Source organism: Lonchura striata, chromosome 3 (assembly GCF_046129695.1).
Source record: "Lonchura striata isolate bLonStr1 chromosome 3, bLonStr1.mat, whole genome shotgun sequence".
In the NCBI taxonomy this organism is placed as follows: domain Eukaryota; kingdom Metazoa; phylum Chordata; class Aves; order Passeriformes; family Estrildidae; genus Lonchura; species Lonchura striata.
In genome coordinates this window covers 76,015,976-76,025,332 of record NC_134605.1, presented here as the reverse complement: position 1 = coordinate 76,025,332, position 9,357 = coordinate 76,015,976, and the positions used below count along the sequence as shown (strand labels likewise).

General features: G+C 35.2%; 1 long non-coding RNA gene across 1 annotated transcript in view; it reads left to right on the top strand.

Moving 5' to 3' along the window:
• The first annotated feature begins 6,775 nt into the window (after positions 1–6,775).
• Positions 6,776–9,357, top strand: part of LOC110478569 (uncharacterized) — a 103,230-nt gene continuing 100,648 nt past the window's right edge. The window contains exons 1-2 of the long non-coding RNA XR_013339607.1: positions 6,776–6,829; positions 7,006–7,192. This is a non-coding gene — a long non-coding RNA (uncharacterized LOC110478569). The remainder of the gene's footprint in view (positions 6,830–7,005; positions 7,193–9,357) is intronic.

Below are 9,357 nucleotides of genomic sequence, written 5' to 3'. Positions count from 1 at the left end.
TTTGGTCATTGCTGAACATTATGAGTAGTAGCAACTCTCAGATTATATTGTCCCAGTGCTAAAGTACTACTGTTTCCTGAAGCCCTGCAAATGAAAAATTGTGGGAGGGGACTTGGGAAACTGTCCCCCCGAATTACCCTGGGAGGTGACAGGTGTGTAGTTCCCCGCCTCCCCTGTTATCAATCAGTATGTCTGTCATCCCTTGGTGCTAGAAAATTCTTTGTTCTTTATACCCCCATTGGCTCCTTCCCTGAAGCCGCTCTTTCCCCTTACCCTCATTGGTTATAACCCTGCCACTCGACCCTGACTCTGCCCCCGAAGCCTTCCTTCACTGAACGCTTCATGCCTGGACCCTCCCTCTCTTGTCCCAGTGATAATCCCGATTCCGCCCCCTGTTCGGGGCTCTCAGAGCGAGCTCCCTCCCGGAGAGGTTGTTTTCCCTTCGCTCCCTGAATTGCTGTTCCTCAATAAACCCTCCTGGAATTAAAGCCGCCTGTGAGTCGTCCCGCCTTCATAGAGGAAGATTTCATTACGCTATCCGGCTTCCGAGGACTCGGCTCTCTGACAAGCAGAGTGGTCAGAGACCAAGAAGCCCTCAAAAAATAAAAATCTAACCTTCTTTCTGGAATGTTATTTTATGTCTGAATCGCAAATCAAATTGAAGCAAAAAATTAAAGAATATTTACAGTGAATCTAGAGAGTGAAGAGGTTTTATTCTCTTGAAATAGCTTAGGAACTTCAGTTAGCATGTTAGCCATGTCACATGGCAAATTTTATCTTCATGAAAGCAATGCAACTTGCATGTTCCTGGTAGAAATTCTGCATTTTCATTAGTTCCAATGTCATGTACTTATGGTATATATCTGTGGACAGAAATACAGCTCTTCATGCTTCAGTACTATCACTCAGTACTTGAGTGACAGTAAATACCAAGCCATTACAGTCACAATGCTTTGTCTGATTGGGGATAGATAAGTATAGAACACAAAATAGGTAACTATTTTGAGAGTTGAGAGATGCTTGTCTAGTTCAACTGTCTTGCTGGAAGGAGAATTATCTCTTATCCTATTTGGTAGGCTTAGGCAGTTACAGAGTACACTGTGGTAGAAGACATTTGGGGAGGAAAGTTTCTGTGGTTCAGAAGTGAATAAAGGAATTTAATAGCACTGTTCTTGGGGTACTGCATTCATTAAGGGGAATGGCAACGTCGTCACTCTCCTGTGATAAGTGATAAGTGTTCCATAGGCTGTTGTGGGTGCAGAATGATTGAATGAGACTGTACTCTCACAGAACCCAATATGGTTCACATAGACACAGACTGATTCTTTTTTACCTGCTACTGGCTAAACCTGAACTCATAACTTACAGCTCAGGTTATCCTCTCTTCAGTCCATAAAAATATGCATCTGGGGTTCTTTTTGGTTTTTTTTTTTGTTTGTTTGTTTTTGGTTTTTTGTTTGTTTGTTTGTTTGTTTGTTTGTTTTGGGGTTTTTTTAGGGCAATTATCTCCAACACTGAAGCTTCTCTTTTCTCTTCAAGCATACACAACTCTTATTTCTTGTGACCTAGAAACAATTTAGGTGTCTGTACACCATGGCAAAGGAAATATTACCTCTCATCTGCCCACTACCTTTAAAAGTCAACTCATTTTAACTTGTCTGATAATTTTTCCTCAATATTTTTTCTCAGAATCACTTTCATTATTATGGAACACACTGGAGCATCACCCAGAGTAAAAAGACAGGGTGAAGCATCTTAAAGTGGAACTCTTTGTATATATTTAAAGATTTGCATCCTCTAGGTTTAAACTGGCATAAATGGCATCTTAGCTTCTAGTGTTTTTTGAAAGAAAAAAAAGCTAAACTGAATAAAAATTAAAATAAAACTAATCAAAAAGCAAGTAGATTGTTGAAAAGTGGACATTTTGCTTCAACATGTTAGCAACTGAAGCAAAGGATTGAAATTATATTTGTATAAACTGGGCACCCATACTAGATTTCTATGACTAATCATATATCTATTATAAATTTCATCCATGTTCAATAAATTAATAGGCAGAGAGAACCACAAGGAACCAGCCTGTGCATCTACTGAGGGGTGTAAAAAGAATGTTCAAGCAATGGTCTCAGTATTTCTTTGATGGATATTTAACAAAGGAAAAAAAATTGAGAAGTCTTTTGTCCTTTATTGGCAAAGGATGACCCATCAATGTGTGCAAGAGAATTCCTGACCCTCAGAGAAGCCTTTCGGGTAATCCATAGTAGCTGCCCAAATCTCATGTGTGTAAAACTCTTCAGCAAGATGAGCTGTAAATTGGTGGTCCTCTTTGCATTAATATTGACAAGCAAAATGGGATGTGGTCAATCAGTATTGGCAAGCAAAATGGGATGTGGTCACTTGCTAAAGCACTGGCTAGTGTCCTCAGCATTCTTTAGCAGGATTCCTGGCATGGATTTGACATCCATGGGCTCACCCTCACCAGAAATAAGTCAGATAAGTACTTATTGATTTTCTTCAAAGAAAGGAATTTTTTCAAATACATGTGAGTTAAGCTTTGTTGTTTATCTTCACAGTGAGTGAATGGGCACTGATACACTGTGCTCTGAGTGGAAGAAAGACCTCCCTTGAAGTGAGAGGGGTCCTACTTTATCTCAATGGGACTACAATAATAGATGAATGGACAGGAACTGCCCAGGTATTGTTTGTGAATTAAATTAGGTATTATTATAATATGCATACTTAACACCATTAAGATACTACTGTACTATGTACTACTAAAAAGGTAAATTGAGAAACTGAAATAATGCAGGACCACATTCTCTCTTCAATTTCTGCCTGTAGACACTGGATTGCATAAAGTCCAGAAACATACAGAAGGCAGAATCCACGTCATTTTAAAACACTTCTACATTCAACATGCCAATTTATGGCAAAGTTTTCCTATTAGTTTCCCTTTCCCCTACATTCACTACACTGTACAATTTATAATCACATCACTAAATGGACAGGAACTGTCCATTCAAAATATTTTGCACTCTTTCCATACTAATAATTGCCTCTTTGTTTCTTACTGTTTTAAGGTATATATATGTATAAATTACTAATATTATTTTAATTTATTTATGAGCTTACATTAATTATAGTTTTTCAGAAAGCTAAACCCTCATTCTTAAAGTGAAAATTTTATTTTGCTCTAGTGCCATGAGACAAGAGATAGCAGCTAATGTTTATATTATTGATTAATCAGATACTGAAGGGATTAGGTTCTATGATTGTTTAGTACAGGAAAATCCATACTTATTGCATTAAAACAGATTTTAAGACCTTGTTTATTGGCTATATTCATGGTCAAACCTCTGGGATTTATTCAATCTGAAATGCCTATATTTTTTGTGAGCATAAACCAATCTGTTAAGAAGAATATCTAATGTTGGTCACACAAAGGCAAGTAATTGTAGTAAATTACAGGTCAGTAATTGAAAACAACCACTTACGTAAACACTTGTAAATTTAGAAAACTGCCAAAACATTAAATATATTTAGTTAAAAAAGATGAAGTTTGGACTAGTACCCACTTTTGGCTACTATTTTCTTTGTTTATTTGATTTTCTACTATGCATTCATTTTGTAATTTTCATGGATAAAAAATTTCATTGGCTTGGCCATATCTTCTACATGTGTATTCAAACAGAGCAATTCTTATGCTCGTCTTATTGTTCCCCAGTATGTAATGTACTGACAAATACAAGCTAGTACTGGTTCTTTCTTTGAAAGAGAAAATGTCATAGCTGTTTACATATGTGAGGTCCACATAAATGGAAAAGTTCATGTACGTGGAGATCCACATATGTAGCTAATCATGTAATTGAGCATTTTCAACATTGCACAAGATAATGACTTTTTAGAAGTGGAATGCATTAAAAAAAAAAGAGCTGGATTAATAAACAGCACTAATAAACTACATAAAGAAAATGTTTATTTGGTGAATTTAAATCCTTAAAATATTTTGAAACCATCTGCAAAGAAAACATTATGTTTTTGGGTTTTTTCTACCTTTTTTGTAATTTGATATACCATTTTGACATTTAAAATAGGATGGTGTACACAGGATCTTTTTTCAGCCTCCTGGAAAAAAAAGTGATTATAAAAGTCATGTATAAAAATATTGGTTTGGATTCTAAAAAAATCTTAAATTTTTTACCCAGAAATATTTTACGGTCTTTCTAACTTAAGATCTCTATTGCAAACACTTGCATGGATATATACAATTCTACTTATCAGCTCTACAATTGTCATTCTTCATTTCTCATTTGATCAATTGATTCAATGAAAAATATTTTCTGATACTCTTTCCTGGGTTTGTTTCTGCTTGAAGACATGGTATCATCCAATCTTACCCAATACTATTTCCTATTCTAGTAAGTGATTCTGATCCACCATTTTTATTGTTTTTATCCCTATCATCAGTGATTGACTCATTCAGTTCATTGCTGTATGTAGCAGCAATTCTATGGTCCGTATGGCTTTCCATTCTTCATTTCTCTTGTGAATAAGAGAATTTTTCTCTTCCAGAATGACAATATTTTGCACATCACAAGAATTTCCACCAGTCCTCTATCTGTGAAGTTCTTCCTTCTTCAATCTTATTTTGCTTAAATGGCCTGTCTTTGAAAGAATGCAAAATTCCTGCCCAAATACATATGCCTAGAGTGAAGCTTTGCCATACTGTAGGTGGTGGGGCTTGCAACAGTAGTTTCACACTATCCAGTGCTTGCTATTTTTTCTCATTCCCTTCTATTTCCCACCCACAAAGAATTCATAAAATGGATTCAAATAAGTAGGTGATTGTATGCAAGACACGTTTTCTTTCTACCACTGTTCTTGCAATTCTGTTTTCATTTCTATTAATTATTGTCAAGAAGAATCTTGGCACAAACAAAGTCATGGCTCATGACTTGTCATTACGAGCTCAAAGTCTTTTAATTCAAATGCACATTTAAAAAAAAAAAGTGCTTTCATCTGATTTCTTACCTCTAAAATCTAAGCCCCTGTTATGCTGCTGAAGGTGTTAACAAAAAAAGTTATGTTCCTTAAATCAATATAATGATAATTTTTTTTTAGAAATTCATCTCCTCTGATAGCAAACTTATTTTAAAATTATTTTTTCTTTAGCTTAAAATTCATCCTGACTGATATAAAGTGGAATGACAAAATTTTTCCTTGCACATCTTAAAAACATATTTATGGACAGATAACATTAGTATAAAAATGTTGATTTCAATTAATGCACAAGGCTTTTAAAAAATATTTTCATATCTAGAAAAGTTGTAAACTAAAAATAAGAATTTAAATTTGTTCAGATACAGAACTATTACATGTTAGTCAATGGTTTGTGAAGCAGGTAAACAGATTTTAGAGCTGCACCTTTAGAAGAAGGATTTATGACACAAGTATATTCCTTTTAAAATTAGCTTTGGAGACTTTAAACTACATACAGATCATTACAGATCAAAAATATGCTACTAATATAGAACTCTGAGAAAGTAAATAAATTTCAAAATTCAAACTTTACTGTAGCTAGCTTATATGATTTAGATAAAGTATGAAATTATAAAGATAGAAACTTTACTATGGTGTATGGTGTTTAGAATGTAGACATTCTAAACATGTCTATTCTGTATTCTTTGTCTTTTCTGCCATAGTTTCTTTTTCAGCATCAGATGCTGCTGCTCTGTCTAGATGATATGTTTTCTCATTCCAGTACCATTCTGCTTAATTCTAATAGAAATATTGCTAAAAGAAATTTAGTTTTGCTTGCTTTTCCAAGTGCCCGGCATTGGCAATTCAAGTGGTAGTTAGTGTGATTTTGTGAATCCTTTTTTTCAGTTCCACATAACTGTATTTTCAGTAATAAAATAAACATTTACCATATAAAAAGATAGTGAAACATTGTCCTGGTTTGTAAGACAAACATTTAACATTTTCAAAAAGAATATTTAAAAAGAGAGTGCGTAAAATACACATTGTTAGGAATATTAGTAAATACTTGTCGGGACTTTCTTCTTCCTGATCTAGCAGTAATTTAATTAGGACCATTTAGTAGGACCATTTATGAAGTTTAAAGTAAGGAAAAAATCCTTTTCACATCCTAAAATCTTCTCAGCCATTTTCTGGTTTTTAAGGTAAATTTGAACTCTTGCTATAACAAGTGCTTTAAGGGATAAGTTTTGATGTTTTATACTTTTTGATGTCTTGCATTTCAGGAATGCCATGCACTGCACTGTCCTCTCCAAAGAGCAGCTTTCCCTGCTGTGTTAACACTGGTCTTGCAGCATGACCAAAACCTTTCCCTCACACCCTTTCCCTCTGAATGGTGCACGAAATGCACCCTGGAGCTGGATCAAGTCTGCTGCAAGGCACAATGACTGCTCTCTGAACAAGTTCTCTCTCCAGATTGAGAGAAGGCAAACATGAAATGGGAGTCAGCAGAGCTCTTGCACCAGTTTTATCCTTTATTTGCTCACCAAAATAAACTTCATGTACTACATTTACCTCCTTCTGCCTTTTCCACCCTTTCTTCAACCCACACCCACAACAGCAAAGAAAACAATCAGAAATATTCTCTGAGTCAGCCTTAGAGAATCTGGTTATTTCTTCTACTCCTGTTAAGCTGAGCTCCAACTAGCTCTTGGAGAGTGTTACAAAATTTTAATAGTTCTAGAAAAAATAATCAAACCAGGAAGAACTCCAACAACCTTCCTCCACAACAAACAAGCAAACAAACAAACCATATATTTGTTTCTCCTTTGGAAGTCCACAGATTTAGAAGGTAACAAAATGGGCACAGTTTGTCTCCTAACAGATTATGAATGCCATGTGTGACATTACTTGAAAATATGGAAAATGTTTATACAAACTGTCAGAGATAGCTAAGATAATTTATGGTATGTGGCATGCATGTTTTTGAACCAGAAAGTTTGTCATACACCTACTTTTTGGCTGTAGAATCTATAAGAAGACAGAGCTTGTTGACACATCTCAGCTGCATTTCAACTAATTGTGGAATGCTTTGACTTCAACAAAATTCACACCATATGTCAAAGAAGAAAAAGAAATCTTACAGTTTCCATCTCTCTTGTAATGTCTTTCACTGAAGGTGAACTACTCTGATTTTGCAGATGTTACACATGAGGTAAGCAAAGCACTAAAGCATCTCAGGGTTTTTTGGGGGTTTGTTTTTCTTTTGTCTTTATTTGCTCGTTGGTTTGGTTTTGCTTTTGGGTTTTTTGTATTTTTTTTTGAGTTCAGATTTCAAAAAGAGATAAATATGATCTACTAGTCACTGCTACTTCACAGGAATTAGGTATGGAATTCCATCACAACTACAGGTTGCCTAGAGAGGCACTGGTAAGGGAAGTGGGAAGAATTGGCAGGCAAGAGGTGATGGCGAGGCATACACACAATGAAATAAGTAATGTTGAATCCCTGCATAGCTTTGATTTGTATCAGAAAATGGCTAAATTGTAATAGAAGTCCATCCCTGGCTGCAGATATACCTTAGGAATCAAAATACTCAGTATAGATTTGCATGGCTTTTAGCAAGATTGGAATGCAATATGCATTTACAATGGTCTTCTGAAGTCTCCCTCAACTGTTAGATTTCCAAACCGGTGAATCTTTCTCCCTCTTTATTAAATAAAATGTTCTCCTGCAGACATAAGATAAGTGGTGAAGTGAAGAACTATAAATGCATAAGCTGAAAAAAGTCATGTTCAGCTGAAATTGCAAGTGAAGTCCTGACCATATATCAGCCATAAGTGAGATGGTGTTCTGCAATGTTATTGGCTTTCATTATTTTTCAGTTCTCTACATCAGCATTCTCATGAAGACAGTCCATAACTGGCACCAGATGTTATCTAGTAAATTACTTTTGTCCTGCAAACTCTATATGCTTTACTTATATTATTTTGGTCAGACTCGCTAATTTCCATATGTTTTTCTACTTTCTCTTTTTTTTTCATGGAAGTCAAGTAAACAATCAGTAACTAGATTCAGAAGTTAAAATGCAATTTCCATTAATTTTAAATTAGTTATATATAATCTTTTGGAGAATAATATTTTTTCTACTATTTTAAAAATGTTGATAACTTGTGTATGCATATTTTTCTTAATGCAATATGTTCTCTGGTGTTTTTTGATGTAGGTCTATGGGGTTTTTTTCTGATTTCCTTATAAAGCTGACTTATTTCCTTATTAAGGTTTAAAGAAAATTGTTCATGATTGTATTCTATGTCAGATATTTGATGGATATTGTAGAGTGTTTTCTATTAATGAACTCTTATTATGACCTTCCAGGGTTAAATTTTCCAACAACTTGATGTTTTCACTGTGGCTGGGAATGTCTATATTCCAAATGTACAGGTTCCTCCTGTTTAAATTTATTCTACTATGGTTTATGAGTCTATCCTGACTAAGTATCTGGCATCATAAGATTTGCTTCTATGAATTGCTCAAAATTTTTTTTTTTCTTATGAATCACTCAGAATAACTATTGATATATATAGACAGTGATGCTTAAGGATCAAGTCTCTTCCAGAATGAAGAACCAATCAGAACATGAAAGCATTGAGGAAAATCCTGATACTATTTACCAGTCTAGAAGTAATTATATTCCTTTTTTACCATTATGTGTCTCCTCACCTACTCTGGATATTTCTCCTCTAAAAATTTTCACATGAAGATGAACATCCACCTACTGGGATAGTTCTGTAATATCCAGGTGCCCTTGATTGGACACATGCCTGGCAAATAAACTATCTCATTCCCAAATTCCTAGAAATATGAAGAGGTCATCAGATAATCTTTCCAGAAGGACTAGAAAAGAAGATATGTCCTGTCATTGGCAGCTGCCTTAAAAAATGACCATATTTTTGAGTTTTGTATCTTTTAGTTAATTGCAGTCAGATGGACCTAATATAATGTGCAGGTAAGAAACGTACCTAAGGTGGGAAGATAGTAAGTGTCATAGTCCTTGAATATTTCTGATGAATAAGGTAGAAGATAAATGGACCCTAAAGTCCTGCCCTAGTATGAGCAGGGATTGAGGGGGAGAATCTAAATGTGGAAGCAAGATTACTGAGGTGGGATGACCTGTCTGGATACCAGGTGCCCACCAAAGACACGCTGGCACTTCCCACCTGTGCTGGACAGGGGAGAGAAAATACAACTGCTGTTTATTTAGGATGTTTCAATCTTGCTGAGTATCCAGACCTGTTACAAGCTGTTGTGGACTTGTTCTGTTGGTCACTCTCACCTTGGTCAGAGTTACCTCTTTCCTTACTGAAGAGCTTTATTCGA